The sequence below is a fragment of the Pongo pygmaeus genome, chromosome 10 (genome assembly GCF_028885625.2).
Source record: "Pongo pygmaeus isolate AG05252 chromosome 10, NHGRI_mPonPyg2-v2.0_pri, whole genome shotgun sequence".
In the NCBI taxonomy this organism is placed as follows: domain Eukaryota; kingdom Metazoa; phylum Chordata; class Mammalia; order Primates; family Hominidae; genus Pongo; species Pongo pygmaeus.
Genome location: NC_072383.2, coordinates 66,297,986 through 66,325,043, shown reverse-complemented (window position 1 = coordinate 66,325,043; position 27,058 = coordinate 66,297,986). Strand labels below are relative to the sequence as shown.

Sequence of the window (27,058 nt, the reverse complement as noted above, 5' to 3'; positions counted from 1 at the left end):
GAACCCTTCACTTCATCCAGTCTGAGAGTCCTGTAAGTTTCTGCCACAGGCATGCACATTACTGACACCACGCTTTTGCTTGGCTGTGCCTCCTGCCCAGAATGCTGTCTATTCTCTTACGCACATCCTCTCTCTATCCCATTTTTGTCCTATTTCTTCCTGATTCAGAGAGGGTGGTGATTGGTGGATATGGCTAACATTTATTAAGTATATCTCATGCTTTACATACTGTGGTGGCCATTTATGTGCATTGTTTAATGATACCGCCCTTTTACAGGTAGGGAAAGAGAGGCTTACAGAATGTCACTGGGCTCACACTAGTAAGCGGCACAAAGCCAGAATATAAATCTAGGTCTTTCTGGTCATTTCTGGACTTAATCTTATAGTGCCTTGAATTGTTTCTTAGCTATTGCATCTACTAAGGCCTTATTTCTCTAACCAGATTGTCAGTGGCTAGAGGCAAGGAGCTTATCTTTTAGTCTGCATAGAGCAGGCCCTCAATAGCGATAGCCTTCTATTGAAGTGAAAAATAACATGTAAAACGTTAAAGGATTTTTATTATTTGATTAAACACTGGAAGAAAGAAACAAATCCCAGGAAACTAATTTCTCAAAATTACTGTATGAACACAAGACACTGTGGTTCTTAGTGTGGTCGGCGCCACTCCCATGGGTGTCTGGAAATGTGGGGGCAGTTCTTAGGTTGTCAGGATTCTGAAGGTGTCTTGCAGTTAGTGTGTGGTAGATGGGGACGTCGAACACCTTGCAGAAAGTGGGACCGTTCTCCACCCTGCAGGGGCCCAATAAGGGAAGCAGCACCTGGAAAACATGGACCCAGATGCCAGATTGAGTTCCAACCTACCTCCACCTTTTACTAACTGAGTAAATCTTTCTCATGTTAACTATGTGCCCTCTCCACTCCTGGCACATGGTTAGTGCCCAACAGCGTCAGCTCATAATTACCATCCTCTAGAAAAGTGTCCCCCATGGCAAGACATGATCTTTGCAGAGCGAGAGAACTTACTAGACTAATAGTAATGTGTAAAAATCAAGGTGTAATGAACATACAGAGTGGAATAATAGACATTGGAAACTCCAAAAGATAAGAGGGTGGGGTGGGAGTGGGGATGAGGGATGAGAAATTACCTGTTGGGTGCAATGTACAGTATTCAGGTGATGGGTACACAAAGAGTCCAGACTTCACCACTACACAATATATCCATGTAACAAAACTGTACTTGTATTCCCTAAGTCTAAAAAAAAAAGCAAAACTAAAAAAAAAAAGAATCAAGGTGTGTTCCAAAACAGTGCTTCTCAAACCTTAATGTGCTTACAAATCTCCTAGAAATCTTGTTAAAATGCAGATTCTGATTCGACGGGGGGAGCTAGGATGGGACCAGAGTGTCTGCATTTCTGATAAGCTCATGATCCCAGAGCTGCTGTTGGGTACCAAAGTTCTAAAGTACTTTGAGGGAGAAGCCAACTTAATAAGTGAAATAATAAAGCATTTATTGCATATCTACTATATAACTTAAATGATAAAAATAGAGTAATGGAGGTTGGATATAAGGAGTATAGAATTTGATTTCTTCACAGAAGGAGCTTCCATCTGCTTTGCCACTTTTATCTGAGAGACAGAGAGAAAGAGAGAGAGCGCACACATTTTCCATAGATAACTATATTTTTCAGGGGAAAAAGGCAGAGAGGTATTTCTTATGTGTGTTTCCTCACACAAAAAGGCCATTTTGGGTCCCCAAATAATTTTAGAGGAGGTATTATAACTAAATAAAGGAAAAACTTGGCAGCCATTCTTGGATGCAGCGTGTAAGCCTTGTGTATCTCAGAACTAGTATGAATGGTGTGCATTTGGGTGTTTCTGTGTGTGTGCAGTTTTACATGTTGTGTATGAGCTGGAAAGTGTATCTGGCCATTGCTAGGGAATTGATTTCTTAAACATCACTAGAGAAGAGGGATATTTTCCCTGCTAAAGATTAAAGCCTCAAGCTAAGGGGCAGGAGTTTCTAAGGCAGCCTTGACTAGGAACTTTGCATATTACAGGCAGTCGATGTTATTTGAACGTAGTCATTGAGAGAAGAGACTACTCATTATCCACTTAAAATACTTCCTGGCTGCAGCATGGTGTTGTACAGAAGCCAAAGCAATTGGCTTTGCATTTGGCCAGCTGATTTAGCAAGAAATTTCGCAAATGATGCAGTCCTTACAGATGGTGCTGTTGGGTTTTTTAGAATGTTTTAAAACACTGATGGATTTGACCATGAACTGAATTTCCAGTCTCTTAGATTCACCTCCAGCCACCCCTTGACGATCTCCATGGCAACTGGAGACAAGGAGCAGACCTTTTCTGCAAACTTATGATAAATGATTTCCTTTAAAAACCACTCGCACAATAAAAATGTTTTGGTGTAAACTTGGCCAAGGGGAACTCTTGAAACTTTCAGTTTCTTTGCCTAACTCTGAGTTGCTTGAGTCACATTTTTGCATGGTTCTTGATTGACTTTCTGGTGCTCTGCCTGGAGGTCTTTGCTTATCTGTGAGTTGCCTGAGTCACATTTTTACATGGTTCTGGTGCTCTGCCTGCAGGTCAAGAAGGAGCCAGTATCTCCAGGAGGAGTGAGAGAGTGCTCTGCCAGTGTGAAGTGTAAATCCTTGAGAGGCTATGGCAAGGGTCCATGCCTGAATGTGTAGAGCAAGAACAGCTGGAGGCTGTGGCTTTCTCCAGGAAGAGGTTTCTAAATTTGCCTCTCAGAAGATATCAGAAAGTTAAAGGTACTGTACCATCTTCACAGGCCGAATTCTTGTTCAGATCTTTACAACAGGGACTGGTCCTGATCTTTGCTGTTGACTGCTTTCTTGTTTTTCTATTTGAATCATCACCTTTTATTCGTCTTCCTTGGTTCCCTTTTGGTTGTGCTTATTTCGGCTTTATGTAAGCAGCATCTCTGGATGCATAAATGAGGCAGATAAAATTCCCCAGGGTGACTGATCTGCCCTTCATCTATTTTTAGCACTGCAAAGAAGTTACCATAGCCCACAGCATAACTCAATCACTGTAAGCCAGTGAGTACATTCTGAGTTTTTTTTTTTTTTTTTTTTTTTTTATAACCTTTCCTGGAGGCATTTGGTATAAGCTAAGCTTAAAGGCACATGATTCAATCATTGATTATTCAAGACATGTCATACTTAGGCTTTTATAATAACCATATTGTCACTGTCAACTAGATATTCAGCTCTGGTTTCTAATTTTGCACTGGAAGCTGTACAAAGTCTATTGTGTTCTGTGTGTGTGTGTGACTCTGGCAATGCAGAAATGGCAACAAGGAAGTATCTAGCACCCACGAAAAGACTGATGAACACCAATTTGCTTTGTCTCAGTCAAGCCATCTTTCTTAAGAGAACCCTTGGCCTGTAGCTTGAACTGTTTAATCCTTGTATATCTTCCACCCCTTCCACCCTTAGGGAACCTCCATAAGGTAAGGACAATGTGTCTTTTTTACCACCTGCTATCATCTAAATGTTAGTATCCCCCTCAAATTCATATGTTGGAACTAATACCTAATGTGGTAGTATGAAGAAGTGAGTCCTTTTGGGAAGTGATTAAGTCATGGATCAGTGCCTTGTGTTAGTCAGGGTTCTCTAGAGGGACAGAACTAGTAGCATATATATATATATATATATATATACATACATACATATATATACATATATATACGTATATACATATATATACATATATGTATATATATATGAGTTTGTTAAGTAGTATTAACTCATACGATCACGAGGTCCCATACTAGGCTGTCTGCAAGCTGAGGAAAAAGGAAGCCAGTCCAAGTGCCAAAGCTGAAGAACTTGGAATTCAATGTTCGAAGGCAGGAAACATCCAGCAGTGGAGAAAGATTTAGGATGGGAGGCTAGGTCAGTCTAGCCTTTTCACATTTTTCTGCCTGCTTTATATTCTGGCCGCACTGGCGGTTGATTAGATGGTGCCCACCCAGATTAAGGGTGGGTCTACCTTTCCCAGCCCACTGACTCAAATGTTAATCTCCTTTGGCAACACCCTCACAGACACACCCAGGATTAATCCTTTGCATCCTTCAATCCAATCAAGTTGACACTCAGTATTAACCATCACAGTGCCCTCTTTAAAGAGGTGCCTTGCCCTTACTGCCATTTGGTAATATGACAAGAAGTCGCCAGTTTTGAAGCATAGAGCAAGTCCAGACACCAAATCTGCTGTCACCTTGATCTTAGACTTTCCAGTCTCCAGAACTGTAAGCAATACATTTCTGTTATTTATAAATTACCCATTTAAGGTATTTTGTTATAGTAGCCTGAACAGACTAAGATATCACCATACCTCTGTAGTTTAGCACAGGGCTTAAGCTTCAGGCAGCATTTATTCATTTGTTCATTGATTTATCAGTTCATTTAGCAAGTGTTTATTGGTAAACACCAACATTCCAGCTTGTCTTGGAATGAAATTTCCCCATCTTTGATAGGAATACATGCTTATCACTTCCATTTTGGCTGTAAGAGCTCCCCATACCTCCTCTACTTCTTGGAAGCGTGCTCCTCTAAGGTTGTTAGCCCTGCCCTCCTATCCAGATTTGCTCTTTTCCTTTGCATCTGCAGAATCAGCACTATTTCTATAACAAAGTGGTTCCCCCTACTTCTGAATATCACTGGTTTCTTTTATTAATTTCTTTCATTCAAGGTTAAAGAGGTAGTTATATGATGTGACCTGTGATGGTTTCATGGTGTGTCTGCTTTGGCTTGGATAAATCACATCCCCCAGAGCTCCCTTTCTAATATGTTTCTGACTAGGGTGGTCTACAAGGGAGAGTCTCCTGCAAAAATTGGAAGATGGAAGTGAGGCAGCAGCTATTTTGTAGCACACACTACCTTCTCCTAATTATTGAAACACTAATCTAGGTGCTGCTGTGAAGAGATTTTGCAGCTGTAAAGTCCCTAATCAATTGACTTTAAGTTAGTCAAAAGAGATATTATTCTATGTGACTTAATCAGTTAAAAGCTTTTTAAAAGACAGTCTGGACCAGGGGTGTCCAAGGGAGAGAGTACAGTCATGGGTTCTTAGTTTCTGTTTCTCATTGGGCCAGAAAAGCCCCTTCCTCATCCCTCTTTTCTGCTTATTACTAGAGATGGAAACTGAAAACTATGGCTTCAGGCTGCTAAAAGCCTAAAACAAAACAAAACAGAACAACAACTACAAAATAAAGTGGTTTCGATAAGCTTGATCTATACCCTCCCTGAGGTCAGATATTCCAAGTAGTAGAGCAGAAGGAAAGTTGTAGAACTTTTCTACATTTCGGGACAAAAACACTCATGTTGTTGCTGATCTGCTAATTTGCCTTGTTGGTGTGAAGCAGCAGCTAGTCTACAATTCCTTTACTTTCCAGATGTATCTACTTCCAATTTCACTGACTCTTGGGTTAAGTGTGTGTGTACAGCTCCATGAAAAAGAGCCCTGACTTCTGCATGACATCCTCATCACTGAGCTCATCCTTGTGGTAGTCTAGCCTGCTTATGACTTTCCCTTTCTGATTACCTGCCTTGTGGATGTCAGGCCTGCTTAGCCAGCTCCTACAGTTGTGTAAGATAATTCTTTGTAAAAAATAAATGGATAGATTAAAAAACAAAAACAAACAAACAAAAATCTTCTGCTGGTTCTGTTTTTCATGTCAAACCCTGACTGATACATAAACTGAAGAAGCAATTGTTGCCTTATATATCATGCAGTTGGACAGTTTGGAACCCAGATGTCCACCAGCATTCATTCAATTATCATAACTGTACCATAGTTGACAATATAGCAATAAACAAAGCAGATATGGACCCTGCCCTTGGAGAGTAGACTCTAGCAGGAAACAGATGTTATCTAATATTTATAGGATAATACATTAGCATGGAGTTGTCAGAAGGTGTAACTAGGAGACCCTGCCTAAACTTAGATGTCAGAGAAGGGAAGTAAGGGCCTGGAAGAAAGAGTGAGGGTCTGACAACAAATGAAAGTAATTCAGGAGGTTCTGCAAAGTTGTCGTTCATGGCAGTAGAAGGGATGAGGCTTGGGAGATAAACCGCAGACGGCTATGCAAGCCAAGATAACAATGTCTGACTTTACCCCAAGGGACAAATATTTTTATTTAAAAACCTTCATGTTCTGGAATCCTATATAGTCATTTTATAATGTCACAACGTGGTTATATTTTGAATCTTTGAAGATCCCATGGTGTTAGTGTGTTTGATCTAGCCATTCCTGCTCCTGTCCTCTTATTTTTTTGCACATTTTTTACAATCCTCTTGTGTAACCCATGATGCCCTTTCTATTGTACAAGCATCAGTTGGCTACTGTCATACTATTTTTAACTCGTTCTCCTGCCTTATGCTTTGAATTCTCACCCATTGAAAGGAAAAGAAAACAAAACCTGCACTTTTCAAATTAATTTACCTGACAGTTTCCTTTTGTCAACGTTTACTTTTTGTTCTATTTAGATGTGCAGAAAAGCTTCCGGAGGGTGGGCATTCCCCAGCCTCATTATTCCTGGTCTTCTGACACCACCTGCGGTGTGGGAGCTCAGCCCTTCCCTGTTAACCCTTTCTTACTGCTGTTAACCCTTTCTTACTGCTGAGCCCCCTGATGCTCTAAGGATCTTCTTAATGAAGTAATTGATTTACTTAATGAAGTAAATGCCATCCTTGAAAACTAGAGCAGTAAATACTATCAATTCTATGGACCAGAGAGGGGAAACACTGAAATGGTGCTAGAAGGTGCCTGACAAAACCAGTCACAAATCTGAATGAGGCTGAACAGTGTGAACCTAGGGTCACTTTTTTCCTTTTTTTCCCTTTTTTTTTTTTTTTTTTGAGACAGGGTCTTACTGGGCTGGAGTGCAGTGGTGCAATCCTAGCTCACTGCGTGTAGCCTTTAAGTCCTGGGCTCAAGCACTCCTCCTGCATAGCTGGAATTACAGACAAGGGCTACTGGGCCTGGCCAGTTTTTGCCTTTTTTTTTTTTTTTCTCTTTCATTATTTTCAGGTTTCCCTGTAGCTGTCTTTGGGAAAGCAGTGAAGTATAGAGGTTAAGCCAAATTGTAAATTGTAAAGCCAAACTGATTTGGGTTGGGAGTCAGATTCTACTACAGCCTATTTCTATACTTGTAACACGGGAGTAATATTACATACATGTAATAGGTAAAAAAGGTGACATGTGCAAAGTAATTAGCTTAGTGCTAGGCACATAGATGGGGCTCAGTCAATTTGGCGTATTAAGCATTATGATCTTTATTTTTCATCTCCAAATATTTATTCTGGAAACTGGAACATGCCGATAAGGTAAGTATGTGACATTGGAAATGCAAAATAAAAATGTACATTCTCTAAGCCACAAAGAGCTACATTCACACAGCACCAGGGAAGGTGGGCAGGAAGAGGATAACCTACTCCCAGCCAAAGGAGCCTTGTGACAACCTTTTCCTAGCAGCAAAGACTCATGTGTGAGGATCTCAGCACCTGAGCACTCACCAGTCCTAAAATCCTGGAGTCTTAGACCCTCAAATCTTAGAATCATCTCTTAACAAATTTTATTTTTAAATTGACACATAATTGCACATATTTGTAAGGTACACAGTGATGTTTTGATACATGCAATGTAGAGTGATCAGATCAGGGTAATTAGCACATCCATCATCTCAAACAGTTATTATTTCTTTGTGTTGGGAACAGTCAATATCCTCTCTTCTTGCTGTTTGAAAAAATATAGTATTGTTAACTATAGTCATCCTACAGTGTCACAGAACACTAGAATTTATTCTTCCTATCTAGCTGTAATTTTGTATTCTTTAACAAATTTTTCTCTATCCCCCTGTTCTGCCTATTCTTCCCAGCCTTTGGTAACCTCTGTTCCACTTTTTACTTCTCTGAGATCAACATTTTTTAGCTTCCGCACATAAGTAAGAACACGTGGTGTTTCTCTCTGTTCCTGGCTTATTTCACTTAACAGAATGTCTGCCAGTTTCATCCATGTTGCCATGAATGACAGGATTTCATTCTTTGTAATGGGGGGATAGTATTTCATCTCATATATATACCATATTTTCTTTATCCATTCATCTGTTGTTAAACATTTTGGTTGATTCCTTATCTTGGCTATTGTAAATAGTGGTGCAATAAACATGGGAGTGCTGCTATCTCTATGATATATTCATTTCTTTTCCTTTGGATAAATGCCCTGTAATGGGATTACTGGATCAAATAGTAGTTCAATTTGTAGTTTTCTGAGGAACTTACATACTGTTCTCCATAGTGGCCATAAAGAGTTTTTTTTGTAAAGAGTTCCTTTATGAAAATTAGCTGGGCATGGTGGTGTGTGCCTGTAATCCCAGCTACTAGGGAGGCTGAGACAAAAGAATTGCTTGAACCCAGGAGGCGGAGTTTGTAGTGAGCTAAGATTCTGCCACTGTACTCCAGCCTGGGTGATAGAGCAAGGCTCTGTCTCAAAAAAAAAAAAAAAAAGTTCCTTTTTCTCTACCTCCTTACCTGCATTTGTTATTTTTTTTTCTTTTTGATAATAGCCATCCTAACTGGGATGATAGACAATATCTCATTGTAGTTTTGATTTGCATTTCTCTGATGATTAGTGATGCTGGGCATTTTTTCATATATTTGTTGGCCAACTGTACATCTTTTCTGTTTGGATCATTTGCCCATTTTTTAATTGGATTTTTTTTTCTTGCTGTTGAGATGTTTGAGTTTCTTGTGTATTCTGGATATTAATCATCTGTCAGATGAATCGTTTGTAAATATTTCCTATCATTTTGTAGGTTGTCTTTTCACTCTGTTGATTGTTTTTCTTTTTTGCTACCCAGAAGCTTTTTAGTTTGATATAATTCTATTTATTTTTGCTTTTGTATCTTGTGTTTTTGAGGTCTCATTCATAAAGTCTTTTCCCAGACTAATGTCCTGAAGCATTTCCACTTTATTTTCTTCTAGTAGTTTTATAGTTTTGGGTCTTACTTTTAGGTGTTTAATTCATTTAGGGTTGGTTTGTGTATAGGTGAGAGGTGGGGGTCTAGGTTCATTCTTCTGCATATGGATATCCAGTTTTCCCAGCACCATTTATTGTAGACACTGCCTTTTCCCCTATGAATATTCTTGGTACCTTTGTCAAAAGCAGTTGGCTATAGATACATGGATTCATTTCTGGATCCTCAGAATTGTTCTCAGTGAACAATTCTGTTCCATTGTTCTATGTGTGTGTTTTTATGCCAGTACCTTGCCATTTTGGTTACTATAGCTTTGTAGTATATTTTGAAGTCTGGTAGTATGATGTCCCCAGCTTTATTCCTCTGCTTAGGATTACTTTGGCTTAGGATTACTTATGTCTCATAAAAATTTTAGTGTTGTGTTTTTCTATTTCACTGAAGAATGTCATTGCTGTTTTAATAGGGATTGCACTGTATATGTCTTTGGGTAGTACAGTCATTTAACAATAATAATTTTCTCAGTCTCTGAACATGGAATGTCTTTTCATTTTTTTGTGTCCCCTTTAATTTCTTTCATCACTGTTTTACAGTTTTCTTTGTAGATGTCTTTCACCTCCTAGATTAAATGTATTCCTAGGTAGAATGTGTGTGTGTGTACTCATTGTAAATGAGGTTGCTTTCTTGATTTATTTTTCAGCTAGTTTGTTGTTTGTATATAAAGATGCTACTGATTTTTGTATGTTAATTTTTGATATGGTTTGACTGTGTCCCCATTCAAATCTCAACTGAATTATATCTCCCAGAATTCCCACATGTTGTGGGAGTGACCTAGGGGGAGGTAACTGAATCATGCGGGCTGGTCTTTCCCATGCTATTCTCATGATAGTGAATAAGTCTCACGAGATCTGATGGGTTTATCAGGGATTTCTGCTTTTGCTTCTTCCTCATTTTCTCTTGCCACTGCCATATAAGAAATACCTTTTGCCTCCCACCATGATCCTGAGGCCTCTTCAGCCACGTGGGACTTTAAGTCCACTTAAAACTCTTTTTCTTTCCAGTTTCAGGTATGTCTTTATCAGCAGCATGAAAATGGACTAATACAGTAAATTAGTACTGAGAGTGGGGTGTTGCTGAAAAGATACTCAAAAATCTGGAAGCAACTTTGGAACTGGGTAACAGGCAGAGATTGGAACAGTTTGGAGAGCTCAGAAGAAGACGAGAAAATGTGGGGAAGTTTGGAACCTCCTAGAGACTTGTTGAATGGCTTTGACAAAAATGCTGACAGTGATATGAACAATAATGTCCAGGCTGAGGTGATCTCAGATGGAGATGAGGAACTTGTTGGGGACCAGAGCAAAGGTGACTCTTGCTATGTTTTAGCAAAGAGACTGGCGGCATTTTATCCCTGCCCTGGAGATTTGTGGAACTTGGAACTTGAGAGAGATGATTTAGGGTATCTGGCGGAAGAAATTCCTAAGCAGCAAAGCATTCAAAAGGTGACTTGGGTGCTGTTAAAAGCATTCCATTTAAAAAGGGAAACAGAGCATAAAAGTTCAGAAAATTTGCAGCCTGACAATGCAGTAGAAAAGAAAAACCCACTTTCTGGAGAGAAATTCAAGCCAGCTGCAGAAATTTGCATAAGTAGCAAGGAGCCTAATGTTAATACCCAAGAACATGGAGAAATGTCTCCAGGCCATGTCAGAGACATTCACGGCAGTCCCTCCCATCACAGGCCTAGAGGCCCAGGCGGAAAAAGTGGTTTCATGGACTGGACCTAGGGTCCCCGTGCTGTGTGCAGCCTAGGGACTTCGTGCCCTGTGTCCCAGCTACTCCAGCCGTGGCTGAAAGGGGCTAACATATAGCTTGGGCTGTGGCTTCAGAGGGTGGAATCCCCAAGCCTTAGTAGCTTCCACATGGTGTTGAGCCTGTGGATGCATAGAAGTCAAGAATTGAGGGTTGGGAACCTTCGCCTAGATTTCAGAAGATGTATGGAAATGCCTGGATGCCCAGGCAAAGGTTTGCTGCATGGGCGGGGCCCTAATGGAGCACCTCTGCTAGGGCAGTGCAGAAGGGAGATGTGGAGTCAGAGCCCCCACACAGAGTTCCTACTGGGGCACTGCCTAGTGGAGCTGTGAGAAGAAGGCCACTGTTCTCCAGACCCCAGAATGTTAAATCCACTGACAGCTTGCACCGTGCTCCTGGAAAAGCCACAGACACTCAACAACAGCCTATAAAACCAGCTGAGAGGGAGGCTGTACCCTGCAAAACCAAAGGGGAGGAGCTGCCCAAGACCATGGTAACCCACCTCTTGCATCAGTGTGACCTGGATGTGAGACCTGGAGTCAAAGAAGATCATTTGGGAGCTTTAAAATTTGACTGTCCTGCTGGATTTTTGACTTGCATGGGCCCTGTAACACCCCTCCTTTTTTTTTTGCCAACTTCTCCCATTTGGAACAACTGTGTTTACCCAATACCTTTACCCCCATTGTATCTAGGAAGTAACTAGCTTGTTTTTGACTTTACAAGCTTATAGACAGAAGGGACTTTCCTTGTCTCAGATGAGACTTTGAACTGCGGACTTTTGGGTTAATTCTGAAATGAGTTAAGACTTTGGGGAACTGTTGGGAAGGCATGATTGGTTTTGAAATGTGAGGGCATGAGATTTGGAAGGGCCAGGGGTGGAACGATATGGTTTGGCTGTGTCCCCATTCAAATTTCAACTGAATTGTATTGCCCATAATTCCCACATGTTGTGGGAGGGACCCAGGGGAAGGTAATTGAATCATGGGGGCCAGTCTTTCCCATGCTATTCCGTGATATTGAATAAGTCTCACAAGATCTGATGGGTTTATCAGAGGTTTCTGCATTTTCTTCTTCCTCAGTTTCTCTTGCTGCCACCATGTAAGAAAGACCTTTTTACCTCCCACCATGATTCTAAGGCCTCCCCAGCCACATGGAACTGTAAGTCCAATTATACCTCTTTTTCTTCCCAGTATTGGGTATGTCTTTATCAGCAGTGTGAAAACAGACTAACACAATTTTGCATTCTGCAACTGTACTGAATTCATTTATCAGCTCTAAAAGTTTCTGGTAGAGTCTTTAGGTTATTCTATACAAACGATCATATCTATAAATAGGAACAATTTTACTTTCTCCTTTCCAGTTTGGATGCCTTTTGTTTCTTTCTCTTGCCCAATTGCTCTGGCTAGGCCTTTTAGTGCTATATTGAATAAGAGTGGTAAGAGTGGGCATCCTTGTCTTGTTCCAGTTCTTAGGGGAGAAGATTTCAGCTTTTTCCAGCTCAGTTTAATGTTAGCTGTGGGTTTGTCACATATGGCTTTTATTGCGTTGAGGTATTTTCCTTTCATACCTAATTTATTTAAAGTTTTTATCACGATGTGAAGCTGAATGCTTTATCTTCATCTATTCATACGATCATGTGATTTTTGTACTTCATCTGTTGATGTGAGGTAATACTTGTATTGATTTGTATATGCTGAACCAGGCTTGCATCCCTGGTATGAATCTCACTTGATTGTGGCATATAATCTTTTAGATGTGTTGTTGGATTCAGTTTGCTAGATGTTGTTGAGGATTTTTGCATCTGTGTTCATGAAGGATATTGGTCTGTGGTATCCTTTTTTTGTTATGTCCTTTATCTGTTTTAGGTCTCAGGGTTATTAAGCATTATGATCTTGAACAAGGTGACTTCTCCAGAGGCAAAGGGGGATTTAACTGCCATTTACTCAGCAGTTTACTCGATAGTTTATCTTTTCCCTTTTTACTCATTTTCATACAATGGGAGTAAGAAGCCTGTTTGCTTTAAGAGCAGTACCTGATTTCTCAATTTCCAAATCAGGAATCATGATAGAAAGCCAGGTTCATGAGTTGTGAGGATCCTTGTAGAACTTGCCCAGATTATTTTAAAAGTGCACTGGGCCGGGCGCAGTGGCTCACGCTTGTAATCCCAGCACTTTGGGAGACTGAGGCTGGCAGATCACTTGAGGTTAGGAGTTTGAGACCAGCGTGGCCAACATTGTGAATCCCCTGTCTCTACTAAAAATACAAAAATTAACCAGGTGTGGTGGAACACACCTGTAATCCCAGCTACTTGGGAGGTTGAGGCAGGAGAATTGCTTGAATCTGGGAGGCGGAGGTTGCAGTGAGCTAAGATCGCTCCACTGCACTCTAGCCTGGGAGACAGAGTGAGACTTTGTCTTCAAAAAAAAAAAAAAAAAAAAGTGCATTGGAGTGAAACATTTTCAGAAATAGATAGTGGTAATGGCTTACAATATTGTAATTGTATAATTAATGCCACTGAATTGTACACTTAAAAATAGTTAAAATGGTAAGTTTTATGTCATCTATATTTTACCATGATAAAAAAAATACTAAAAAACCAAACCAAAAAAAATAAAAAAAAACAAACCAAAAACAAAAAAGCAAATTGGAGACAGGCCTGCTGGCTGTCTGAATAATCCCCTCCGCCCACTAGCAAATGTAGGTTAGCTCAGTAATAATGTGACCCACTTAAGAACTGTATAGGGACTATTGTTGCTAACTGATTCTAGAAGGTGAGTTAGAAAAGCCCATATCTAACCTCCTCACTTTACAGAAGTGAGGTCGGAGACCCTGAAAGTGTGACTTGCTGAAGACTGTGTAGCACCTGAATACTCTGGGAATGAGCTCACCAACGCTGCACAACACCATGCTGATTCACTGAGGCCACTGGAACATTCCAGGCCTTCTGAGCGCTGAAATGAGGCCTCTTTTAGTCCATTGTTACTCCAGGTGCCTAATCCTTGTCGCTAAGCATCCAGTTGCTCAGAGTTCTAAAATTGTACAAAGCAGGACCAAGGCATTAGGTTTCAGTCACAGCCAAGCAAGTGTGGACAGTGAGTAATGTCTGAAGATTCCATAGCTTGATCACAGCTACTTTTGTCCTGCTGTCTGAACTTCATTGTCAATTCTCGAAGACGCCACATTCTCATGATAGGGGCCTTTCATATGCTGTTCCTTCTACCTTGAATTCCTTTCTCTACTTTGATAATTCCTATTCTTCAGGTTTCAGGTAAAACATGGCTTTGTTTAGAAAGCTTTCCTATCCTCCCAGCCTATGTTAGCTCAGCCTATTGTGTAATTTCTTAGTAACCTATGCTTCTTTGTAGTCTTCGTCATACTGGTAATTATTTGTATTATGTCTGAGTTCCATGCATGAGGGCAGGATCTTGGTCTGTCCTGTCCACCACTGTTTCCCAAGAACCCAGCATAGGGTCTGTCTGGCACATTTGTGTTCATTAAAGAAAAAATATAAATTAACCCTGTCTTCTCATGGAAGAATGAAAATAATGATATACCCTTATTTGTATTAACAGGCATGTGTGGCTGAAGGAAGTAGGGTAGACACTCCCTTTAATCTGTAGGCATTCGTTGATACTCCAAAGAAATATGCAAATGAGCAGGGTGGAGGGGCTGAGTGCGACTGCTCACATTTGCATTGTATGCATGTGAGAGTAAACAGTAAATCAACAGTAGAGGGGATATAGGTTGGATATTAAGGCAACGTTTTCTGGTATGATATTAAGGATTGTTAAAAATGGGTCGGATAACAGAGGAAGGTTGTGGAAACACCTTCCCTAGCGGCTTCAGAAACAGGCCAGAGTTCCATTTTAGCCAGTTATTTTAGGCCTACTCCAGGCAGCAGGGTAGACTAGACATCCTCTTAGGGTCCAATCGTTCTGTTCCTCTGACCCATAATAAATAAAGCTATAGATGCCGTTGTTTCCAATACACACACAAATGCAAAATGCTTCTACACAGTCTTGTGCCTGTAAATGTTGCTAGTTCATTTTCTACTTAGTGTTCTGAACTCACCTTTTGTTTAGAAAATTACCTCAGTCTTTAAGCACGGCAATCTCTTTCTCTAAAGGATTTATTCTATATTTCAAAGCAAGAACTGCAATGCATATCAATTCAACGTTTGTATTGACACTTACCTTAAAATGTGGAGAATACAAGCTAGGAAAAAGGATTTAAAAAATAGCCTGCTAGTCCGACTAAGTTCCAGCATACAAACAGAGTGATCTGGACATGTTGTGTGTCATAATCCCAGTGAGGAGGCCGGGACAAATTTTCTTTCTCTGCCTTTAAAGTGAAGGAAGGGAATGGTCTTGAATATGCAAATGAATCTAATTTAATTAACTTTTACGACCACAGCTCCTTTAGATAACCATGGGAGCCAATTCAATTCCATTAAAATTCAGCCATTTCCCTAAAGCCTTGATGAGACACCCTTGTCTTTTCCAAGAAAAAAACAAAAAAAAAAACCAAAATGTGAAAAGATCTAATCAGAAACAATGAAAAAGTGTAAGTTATCTGCTGCAGTTCTTCTATTTGGTCTCACCAGAAGCTGCTCACACAGTCATTTACTTCAGTTTGTCACCCCTGAGTCTGGCGCTGCCAGCAGCAGAGTGAAATCATTCCAGGTCAGTCATGTAACTGCTGACCCAGAGTTTATCCTAAACTGGGGCTATGAAAGGTAAAGGTAATGATATTTCATGCTTCTGAGCAAAAACTCAAGCCTCGTGAGGCTGAGGGAAGAATTGCCTTGACCTCAGGCCAGAGATGAAGACGAATTTATGCCACTTCTTCCTTTGCCGTAATATTCTTTCCTTGTCCTCCCCCTGATTACAAATATAATACATATTTATTGGCCAGGTGCAGTGGCTCATGTCTGTAATCCCAGCATTTTGGGAAGCCAAGGCAGGCAGATTGCCTGAGGCCAGGAGTTCGAGACCAGCCTGACAAACATGGTGAAACCCCATATTTACTAAGAATACAAAAATTGGCTGGATCTGATGGTGCGCCTGTAATCCCAGCTACTTGGGAGGCTAGGGCAGGAGAATCGCTTGCACCCGGGAGGTGGACACTGCAGTGAGCCAAGATCGTGCCACTGCAGTCCAACCTGGGCAACACAGCAAGACTGTCTAAAAAACAAAAAACAAAAAGCACTCCATATTTATTGTGAAAAATAAAAAAGAAAACAGAATGACTAAAAGAAGCTGCTCAGATCTTGGAAGAGTTTGGAAGGCTCTTTCCCAATTTTGTTTCCTTCTTTTCCCCTTAATAAGCAGATTTTTAGAGGACTTTGTGAGTGGTGGTGGTGGAAGAGGGGGGTGCTAAGTTTGTGAAGTGGGGATGTTACATTCAAGTTCTTTCTCTTCCTTTTTTTTTCCTTAAAATTTTTTTTTATTGTGGTAAAATACTCATAACATTTACCATTGTAATCATTTTTTAGTGTGCAGTTCTGTGGCATTAATTACATTTACATTGCTGTTACCCATTGCTGTCATCCGCCTCCAGAAATTTTTCATTTTTCCCAACTGAAACTCTGTGCTCATTAACAATAACTGTCCAGCTCTTGGCTACCACCATTCTACTTTCTGTCTCTATGAATTTGACTATTCCAAGTACCTCATATCAGTGGAATCATACAGTATTTTTTTGTGATTTGCTTATTTCCCTTAGCTTTATGTCCTCCAGTTTCATCCATGTTGTAGAATGTATCATGTCAAAATCTCCTTCCTTTTTAAGGCTGAATAATATTTCATTGTACATATATATCACATTTGCTTTTCCATTCATTTGTCAATTGACAACTTGGGCTGCTTCCACCTTTTCACTATTGTAAATAGTGCTGCTATGAACATGGGTATACAAATATCTCCTTGAGACCCTGCTTTCAATTATTTTGAGTATACACTCAGAACCTTCCTTTTCTTTTAGACCTATATCCCACATCACTCACCTGTCTTGTTTCTAACACTATGCAATTACATAGCTGCCCATGGTTTCTAAATCCTGGCCCCTGAATCATTGTTCATGGTTGAAAAGTATGTGGTGGTTCCACCCATTATCCGATCCACCTGAAAGTGCCTTGAGACACGTTCAGCAATGTGCAATTGGGTTTCTGGGAGCTATGCTACCTGCTAGTTCTAGAAACATTAAATGTCACATGACTTAAATATTGCAATTAATTTTAGCATGACCAGAGGCAATATTTCTACTTCTTCACATAGGTGAACTATGTCTAAAACAAATATCTTCTGAAGAGTAGGTCACAGTGCTCTGCATTATGTGATTATATAATTGTGCAGGCTACTGATTGGAATGTAGAGTTAAAGTTACTGTAGGAGGTTTTTTAACTGAGTAGATTAAAGAACTCAAAGTTTATATTTCCTTTAGTTAGATTTTTAAAATAATAAAGTACTTAAATTCTAACAAAAGATACACAATTATAAAATAATTAGAGAAAAAAGATGATGTGATAAACAGACCACTTCTGTGGTTATAAGACAAAGGAGAAAGAAAGGTAATAAAAAACAATTAAAACCAAAGTTATTTTCCCACCAATAATTTTATCTGTCTTTCTTTTCAAGTCCCTTAGTCTCGAAATTATTCACTTTTCCATGTCCTAGTCCAGGATGAATATTCTGTGCCTGAATTATTGCAATTTCAACAGCTAAAATCTATTGAACACTTAATTCCATGCCAAACACTGTTAGCCTAAAGCATGTATCAGCTTACTTTAACCCTTATATCAATATTCTGAAGTCGATTTTATCACTCGGGGCAACTGAATATCTAATATTCATTCTCCTCTCTTCTTGCTTGCCGACAGGATGCAATTTTGCTTGGAGTATCAATGTATTCAACTAAATACTCATGTTCCCAGTCTCGTCACTGCTAAGAGGCTCTGTGATCCAGTTCTAGCAAATGGGATGTAAGCAGAAGTCTGCTGGGGGCTTCCGGGAAGCTTTTTTCTTTCCTGATAAAATGAGACACACATAGCTAGATCAAAGCTCTTGACCAGCCTCTGCTTCTTTCTGTTTTAAATCTATGACCTAAGACAGAAATGTTATGGCTGGAGCTATAGCAGCCACCTTAGAAACACAAGGCAATGAGCCAACCTGCTAAGAAAGGCAGATTTGAAAGCTAGAGAGAACCTGGAATCCTGGTGGCATTTCTGAGCAGTTGAATCATTCCCAGCAACTGCCTACCTCTCTACTTTCAGTTATAGGGGAAAAATAAACTATTTATTTAAGCTATGAGTAGATGGGTGTTTAGTTACTTGTAGCTGTAAGCCTTCCTAATCCCATGTTTCAGTTAAGGAAATAAAAGGCTAAGTAACTTACTAAAATATATATGATCCTTCAGTGGTGATATGGTGATTTGAACTTATATCATCTGACCTAGAGTCTAAGCTTAGTCTCTTAGACATGGTTCTATATCACATCCCCCTTGTGCTATACTGCAAGGTCTACTTATGAGTTTTTCAGGAAATAAACTTAGTCTTGAGCCTCTCTCTTACTTCTTCTTCTCATAGATGCCAGTGTGATACATCTAAAGCCAGATCTGACCTTCTCACTTTCTTGCTTAAAACCATCAACAATATTTCTTTCTGTAGAGCTGGGATGTAACCTCAACTGTCTTGAGAGCCAGGTAGCTAAAGTAGTTGATAGAGGCAAGTAGATCATAAGAAAATCAGTTTTGTTGGTGTATTAGTTATCTACTGCTGTGTAACAAATTGCCCCCAAAACTTAGCAGCTTAAAACAATAAACGCTCATTTCTCATATGGTTTCTGAGGGTCAGGAATCTGGGAGCAGCTTAACTGAGTGGTTCTGGCTCAGGTCTTTCATGAGTTTGCAGTCAAGATGTTGATGGGGGCTTCAATCATCTGAATACTAGGATGGAGCTGGAAGTTCTGCTTCAAAAAGACTCACTCCCATGGCGATTGCTGAAAGCTTCAGTTTGTCACCATGTGGGCCTCTCCTCACAACATGTCAGCTGTTTTCTTCCAGAGCCAAGTAATCTAAGAAAGGCAGAATGACAGCTAGCCTGGGAAATGGAATAACATCACTTCTGTCACATTCCATTGGCCAAACATATCAAACTTGATACAGCATGAGAGGGGACTGTACAAGAATGTGGATACCAGGAAATGAGGATCAGTGGGGACCAGCTTGGGGGCTGACAACAACAGGTAGATATTGGACAAAAGGGTAATATTTGCTATTTAGTTTCAGCCAATTGTTCCACTACGTGGAATACAGGTCTTATGTTACTGGATTTTCCCATTTCTCAAGTAAAGTTAGAAATACAAATTTCTGAGTTATATCCCATGATAGTAAATGCTGGCTCAGAATTGCAAAAAATCCTGTGCAGGTCAAATAAAATACAAATGCAGTTCAGATATGGCTTGTGAGTTGCCATTTTGCAACCTCTATGGCCCATAGCTTGGAAAACATATGTAGGTCCAATTCCAATCTGTGATACTGCCTGAAGTGATATTTTCGGTAGGATTTTGAAGACAAGTCCAGGCCTAGCCAGGAATGTACCTTGGTAATTTAATAATGTCTTCCATGGATAAAGGAGGGGAGAGTGATGACATATGTGCCTCAGATTGACACAGACTGCTATATAATTCATTACCTAGGATACTTTTGAGAGTAAAGGGAGGTGCTATATTAATTACGCTGACATAGTGACCATAAATTAGGACTGACTCAGGCAAACCAGGATGTGTGGTCACCACCTGCACCGCCCTTAGTGAAACCTTCCCACTTCTGAACCCCGCTGCCCACACTCCTGCTGTTCCCCCACTCATCCTATCTTCTCTTCCCCACTCATCTGTTTCCTCCTGGACTTCAACTTCTTCAGGTTCCAGTGGAAGTATCACTTTTTTTCCTGTTGTCTTCACCTCCTCCCCTCCTTTTCAGGTGAATCACTCTTTTACCAGAGTTTTGTAGTATTTTATACATATCTTTAATGCAGCATTTCTGACAGCACCCTATTCACAGGGGCCAGTGATTACTCATTTAGGATTCTCAGTACCTATCTCAGCATCTGGCTTAAAGTAGGTGCTTGATGATAATTTACTGGAATTTTATTTTGAATCTCACCTCCCCTCTTTTTCTCTAATACCTTCTGCAGGAGATGATAATGAATAGTGAAAAATGCCAAGCAGACAATAAGCAGGAGGAACAGAGGAAATCCACAAATTGGATAGTTGTTTCTTGAGTAACTGACCATCAATCTAAATAGTGGTTGCAGTAATTTCAAATTCTTCTCTTCCTTTTCACTTCAGGTGAATGAAACCTGTTTTCACTGAGAATGAGCTTCTATCTTGGTAGTAAGAATGGCTACTATCGCCCATAGTGTGTACACTAAATTCTCAGTGTATGTATGTGTTTTATAAAAGCTATTCCCTAGGAAGTTCATAACTAAGCAGTGAAAATCAATCTCAGGCATACACAGGACATGTAGGAAGATTTATTCTCTCATGTACGCATCTAACACTTAGTAATACTTGTGCATTGTCTATAAACCTCAGGGGGGAAAATAGAAACTGCTGGATAGCAATGCTCTCTATAAATGCCCATGAGTGAAATTAAACTGGAAGATGTTAAAGGGAAAGCTCCGTGGGACTGAGGTGTGTTTTTGTTGGAGATGGGTAGAGTGAATGGTAGGACGCCATTATAATCCAACAAATTATTATTAATTTTAATCCTAATGTCAGAGCGCTGGGGTGGAGCAAAGGATAACCATGTGCTACCTTTTCTTTGGCAGGCTTTCATTTGATCTCTTTTTGAATCAGAAGACCCAGAAAACTTGGATCCACTTCTGGCTCTGATCCCTCTGGGCAGTGTGATTTGGAGTAAGTCATAACTTTTCTCTGTGCTATCTTCCTGTTTAGGAAGGGGCTACTAATAACACCAATTTCACAAGGTTATATGAATAAGGTATGTGAAAAGACTTTGTAGATTGGGGTGAAGTCTACAAATGGTAATTAGGACTATTCTCAGGCTGATGTTCAGGCAGTGTGTTGGAGAGAGAGTGGAAGGGAGGAACAGAATGGAGAACCATACTTAAGCCGCCCCCAGGCCTCCTCTGAAACCCTGGTTTATCCCATGAAAGCAAGGTTAATAATACTACCCAATAAAGCAGGAACACTTAGAAATTAGTCTGGAACAAGATTAAATTTGCCAAGGAGGGCTGGTCCTGACATCACACGCTTTAAACCTGTGGTTGGCAGCCAATTGGTTGCTCTATTATTACCTGCTCTGGAGAGGGTGAGACTAAATTGGAATGCTCTTTCTTCGGTTCAAGCTGTTTCTGCTGAGTCCCATAGTGTTGATTATAGTTCTTATACTCTGTAACTGGCTGTTTCATTCTTGACTCACCTCCAGACTCATAAATATCCCACAGAAAACACAGAGGCTTTAAAAGTTGCCTATCTTTTAACCTTGTGCCGTAATATGTTTTGTAGAATTGCCAAGGCATACAGTATTTTTCCTGCCCTTCCAATACCTATTCAGGAGCAAAACCCATGATAAACTCCCTTTGCATCTTTTGTAAGAGAGATAGACAAACGCCGGAGAGCTTCTCTGCAGTTGTGTGACCTTGGGTAGTTTCTTCAACTACAGAAAGAGAGGTAATAATAACTAATGTGGAGGCTGTTGTGAGCATGAGGAATAATTTAAGGAAGAGCACCTGATACCTGGCAAATGTCCCATAAACATAATTGCTGTTGTTATTAATAATAACGTGAAAAGCATTCAGAACAAAACATTTGAAATGAGTTCTGGAAAGATTAATTTATACTTAATAGTCAAGAGACTATCTCTCAATATTTTCTATGTGCTGATTTAGGAGAAAGTCCCTGCTATAGCTGGAGAGACAAATGTCACACACAGAAATTTAAATAGTGCAATGATGGAGGACATTTCAATATATTAAAAAACTATTAAAGAAGATAACCCAAGATGGACCGAGTGTACCTACAGCGATTTTGTTGTTTTTTTGTTTTTCAGTTGAGCAGATGCTCTGGGTGCCACTCCATCATATATTGGAAACAGCATTACTTTATAGTAAATCATGACCATGGTGTATGACAATGAAGTTGCATCTGAAGCAGCCAGCACCCTATGTGCTAGCTGGCTTTTAGACCAGGAGACTGTGATTCTGTGGTCAGGATCTCTTTAGGGATGACTAAATATGTACTACTCACTATCACTCACTGGAGCTGCAGACCCTAGTCTTAGAGTTTCACTTCTTAAAGACCTTCATCCTTATTAAAATGGTAATATCCTTACTGTCATCAATCACTGACACACTGGTATGAGTGAGTTTGAGTCTGGTTTGAAGAGTAGGTTTACTGGAGGAGGAGGCTCACAGGGAAGCTGGGAGGGAACCCACAGCTACTCTGCAGAGAAGGGGAGAGGGAGGTGAAGTGCGGAGGCAAGGGGAAGGGAGGGTGGCCATACTAACAGTCTCCTGGCTAGAGAGGAGGATTGGACCGTTTTGCATTCTTTTTTTTTTTTTCTTGAGACAGAGTTTCACTCTGTCGACCAGACTGAAGTGCAGTGGCACAATCTTGGCTCACTGCAACTTACATCTCCCCTGTGCAAGTGATTCTAGAGCCTCAGCCTCCTGAGTAGCTGGGATTATAGGTGTGTGCCACCATGCCTGACTAATTTTTGTATTTTTAGTAGAGACGGGATCTTGCCATATTGCCCAGGCTGGTCTTGAACTCCTGGCCTTAAGTGATCCACCCACTTCAGCTTCCCAAAGTGCTGGGATTACAGGTGTGAGCCACTGAGCCTGGGCTATTTTGCATTCTTAAAGTAGCTTTATCGCTTTATCGTCCATGCCTCTTCTCCTCTATGCTAGCACTGGTTATACTTACAAAGATGGAGTGTGATTTTCTTCCTTATTCTTCTCTTTGTTCTAGGAACCAGAAAGAACAGGTGTTAATCTTATTAGTAAGGAAAGGAGACCTCAGCAATAGCGAGAAACTGAACTTATTTGTGAGGCTTTGCATTTTGATGTGAATTGTTTCCAGGGATTTAAAAATATTCAGTAAAACACAAAAAAAGTAATGAAAATTTTTTAATAGCCTGAGGTGAGTATAGTGTAGTTCTTCTGGTGGGAAAATTATGTAATGTTAAATCATCCTTCTTCTTGAAGATATATGTATTCATATATGAAACTGAGGTTTCATAGGTTGTTGTGAATGGTTCAAAGAGCTATGGATAGGCCGGGCACGGTGGCTCATGCCTGTAATCCCAGCACTTTGGGAGGCCGAGGTGGGGGGGGATCACCTGAGCTCAGGAGTTCCTGACCAGCCTGGCCAACGTGACGAAACCCTGTCTCTACTAAAAATACAAAAATTAGCCGGGCATGGTGGTACACACATCTGCAATCCTAGCTACTCGAGAAGCTGAGGCAAGAGAATCACTTGAACCAGGGAGGGGGAGGTTGCAGTGAGCTGAGATCACCCCAGTGCACTCCAGTGTGTGCGACAGAGTGAGGCCTCATCTCAAACAAAACAAAACAAAACAAAAAAGAGCTATGGATAGAGTGATGGGAAAACTGAAAGTAGATTTACTGTTAATTTTTGTTAATCACCATCTATAATTATTTTATATATTTGTGTACTTATTTATTGTCAGTTTTCCCCCCTAGAATGGAAACCCAGTGAGAGCAAGGACCATTTCTCTGTTCTCCACTATGTCTCCCACCACCTAGCACAGCGGTTGGCATATGTTTGAGGAATGACAAATTTGTGATCCAGTTTTATCCACTGGTTCAAAATTACCTTTTTCCTAAATTTACTTTAATATAAGCACTAAAATGAGATACCTGAAGATTGTTTAAAACATAAAAACTCAATCCTGACATGAAATTATATATGATAATCATGAATGTATTCTCTGCTAGACCCAGATTAGTATGACTCTATATTTTCAACATCTGTCATTTTAAAATAAATTATTCAACATTATTAGATTCCTTATAAATGACATCAATCAATTAGCACTGCAAGGCTGAGTCTTGAGGGATTTTATTTTTTTAGAGGCTGGGTTGGTAAATGTCTTAACTCTTCATATTCCCTAGAAAGGATGAAAGCAATCTGGGCTCCCAGCAGGCTCCCTCCCACCCATCCCTATTGAAGATTTAATTAATGTGCACATTATTTTGGGCTGCCCATTCCAACACTGCTGGACATAGATAGAGGTAAGAGTTTGAACCAGGAGAATGGGACGGAAGCCCCTGGTCCCCACCATTGGGAGAGTTAAAACTGGCACTTCCCATCGTTTAGTGGCAGTGAATCAAAGACTCTTGTGCTGACTGCTAAAGACTCGCTTTTATATAGAAGTCCCTGCCAGGCCTTTACATATTGAAATGAATCATTGTTGCCTGTGTCAGTTTTGCTCTTCATTTGCTTGATGTATTTCATCTGCATTTGGAGGTATTAAGAATCACTGTTTGACCTATTGTATTTATTGTCACACAGTTATACTTTGGGTTTTCTGCAAACCTGTAGAAAATATGCTGCTTAAAGATATTAAAGGGCCATTAGCATCCTGCATCGTCAAGGCATTTAATTCTAAGACACCTCTTAAAGTTTAATAAGACAAAAGATTTGCTTTTTCTTAAATCTCTAGATTAGGGTGACCAGCTTGTCCTGGTTTGCCAAGTACTTTCCTGGTTTTAAAGCTGAAAGTCCCACATTCCTGGTATCCTTCCAGGCCTGGATAAATGGAGGTTAGTCACCCTATCCCTACTTGTATTGTTGGGAGACCTTATCAGGACTTCTTGAAACCAGAGCATACAATTGATTTGAGTCCAGCTTTAAGGTAAAGAATAATAAATCTCCACCATGGCAAAGAAACTAAAGTCAATAAGTAGTAAACGTACACTACGGAATTGCCGTGTGCAGAGTTCTTTGAAGTACTACTCGTTGGAACCAGCCTGGGATTCAGACATTTGTGCCTTGCTGCTTTTTGATCCAAGGAATGCAGGGTCAAGTTATCAGAAGCATTTGAAGTTGTTTAGAGAATTGTGAAGAATTTCACTAGGCTAAACAAATTATACATCTGGGGATTGATTGCAAAGGGGCTTAGGATGATAGTGTCTGCATCAAAGATGCAGTGATGCCTTTGATACAATGAATCACTGCTACTAAACCATCTTAAATGAGAACCAGCTTTTCCCTCCAAACCAATCGGATTGATCTGTGCATTGAAATATGTTCCCGTCACAATCCTTTTGCTGCGTTGGAGACAAGAATGCTGCAAGAAGTGCCAGAAGCCATGCTTGCTGGGATTGAGAATATCGTATTTATGGTCTGAGCGCATTATGGTTTGACCTCTCGTCTATTGTACCTGCTAATTCCTTGAACATTACTAAAGGACCCTCTGAACTTCTCAGTCTGCTTTTCCAATCCTTTTTTTTTTTGTTATTGTGTTCTGTGTTCTCTTATGTGATGGTCAGTGGGGTGTGGCCACAAGAGGCCACACAGCAGAGGCTCGGGAAAACAAAGTTTATTATCCCCAGAGGGTCTGGAAACAGGAGGCATCTTTACTGGGGTTTTCACGGGGAAGGCAGGGCAGAGTAAACTGGAATTGGCTAGTTTGAATAATTCGTGTAAGCTTTGGGCTACAGGGTGGTCTTTAGTTTCCTGGTACGCGGCCTGGGATGATTAAGGCAGAGTAATATTGCCTCCTGGTAGAGGAGGTATGGCTCTGGACTGGTTAGTTTGCAAAACAAAGGCATTCTCCATGAGCCCTCTGCTATCTCTAAGAACTGGCTAACCCAAAAGGGGCAGTCTCTCCTGAGCTAGATTTTTAAGATGTTAAAACATCATAACAGGCCAGGCACGGTGGCTCTTACCTGTAATCCCAGCTCTTTGGGAGGCCAAGGCGGGCAGATCCCATGAGGTCAGGAGTTCCAGACCAGTCTGGTCAGCATGGTAAAACCCCATCTCTACTAAAAATACAAAAATTAGCTGGGTGTGGTGCCGAGTGCCTGTAATCCTAGTTACTTGGGAGGCTGAGGCAGGAGAATTGCTTGAACCCAGGAGGCAGAGGTTGCAGTGAGCCTAGATTGTGCCACTGCACCCCAGCCTGGGTGACAGAGCAATACTCTGTCTCAAATAAATAAATATACAAATAAAACATCATAACATATAGAAAAACATTACAAACAATACAAATTGACATTTCATTGATTCCCAGAGAGTGAAGGCAGCATGGCATAGCAGAAAGAGGGAGGTCTGAAGTGAAATTGTATGGGTTTAAATCTTGGCTTTGCCTGATATGAACTGTAAAGTGTAGGCAAGTCTGTTGACTTCTTTGGGTCTCAGTTTATCATCTACAAAATAGGCTTAACAATTCTTTTCATGATTGCTGGGAGGACTAGATAGGATGATATATGTGAAAGTTCTTAGTAGGTACAGAAATTATACTAAAAAAGACAGACAAATCTACATGCTATGATGCAGTGTGGACTATCTTTGGTCACCTACATATCAAAGGTGGTCTTAAACTGCTCTGGTTTGGTAAATGTTGGAGTAGACTAGAAGTCAGAGAGTACGGAATCCACCCTTATTTGCTCTCAGGCTTTGGTTTACATTGAGCTCAAGTGTAGGGATTGTGTCAAATGATTCCTGGAATCCTTTACAATTTGTAAAATTCTATGAATTCGTGAAGTCTGCAAAATGTGAATCTGAGGTGTACATATTGTAGAGCAACTATTAGATCATTGATCACATTTTTTATATATATATATATATATATAAAATTATTATTTTTTTGAGACGGAGTCTCGCTCTTTCGCCCAGGCTGGAGTGTAGTGGTGTGATCTCGGCTCACTGCAACCTCCACCTCCTGGCTTCAAGCCATTCTCCTGCCTTAGCCTCCTGAGTAGCTGGGATTACAAATGCCTGCCACCATGCTCGGCTAATTTTTGTATTTTTAATAAAGATGGGGTTTCACCATGTTGGTCAGGCTGGTCTTGAACTCCTGACCTCAAGCAATCCACCCACCTCGGCCTCCCAAAGTGCTGGGATTACAGGCGTGAGCTACCACGCCTGGCCCTATCACATGATATTTTACAGAAGCCATTATCCCATACCTTTGAGTCCAGCCCCAGAAAGAGCAGTCCCTTGCATACCATCCAGCATGACCTTGGGC

At 40.4% G+C, this 27,058-nt stretch overlaps 1 long non-coding RNA gene across 2 annotated transcripts in view; it reads left to right on the top strand.

The window, feature by feature from the left end:
* Positions 1–2,482: 2,482 nt before the first annotated feature.
* Positions 2,483–27,058, top strand: part of LOC129009943 (uncharacterized) — a 91,287-nt gene continuing 66,711 nt past the window's right edge. For both annotated transcript variants that reach the window (XR_010122625.1, XR_008492885.2), the window contains exons 1-3: positions 2,483–2,786; positions 11,902–11,980; positions 20,649–20,736. This is a non-coding gene — a long non-coding RNA (uncharacterized LOC129009943). The remainder of the gene's footprint in view (positions 2,787–11,901; positions 11,981–20,648; positions 20,737–27,058) is intronic.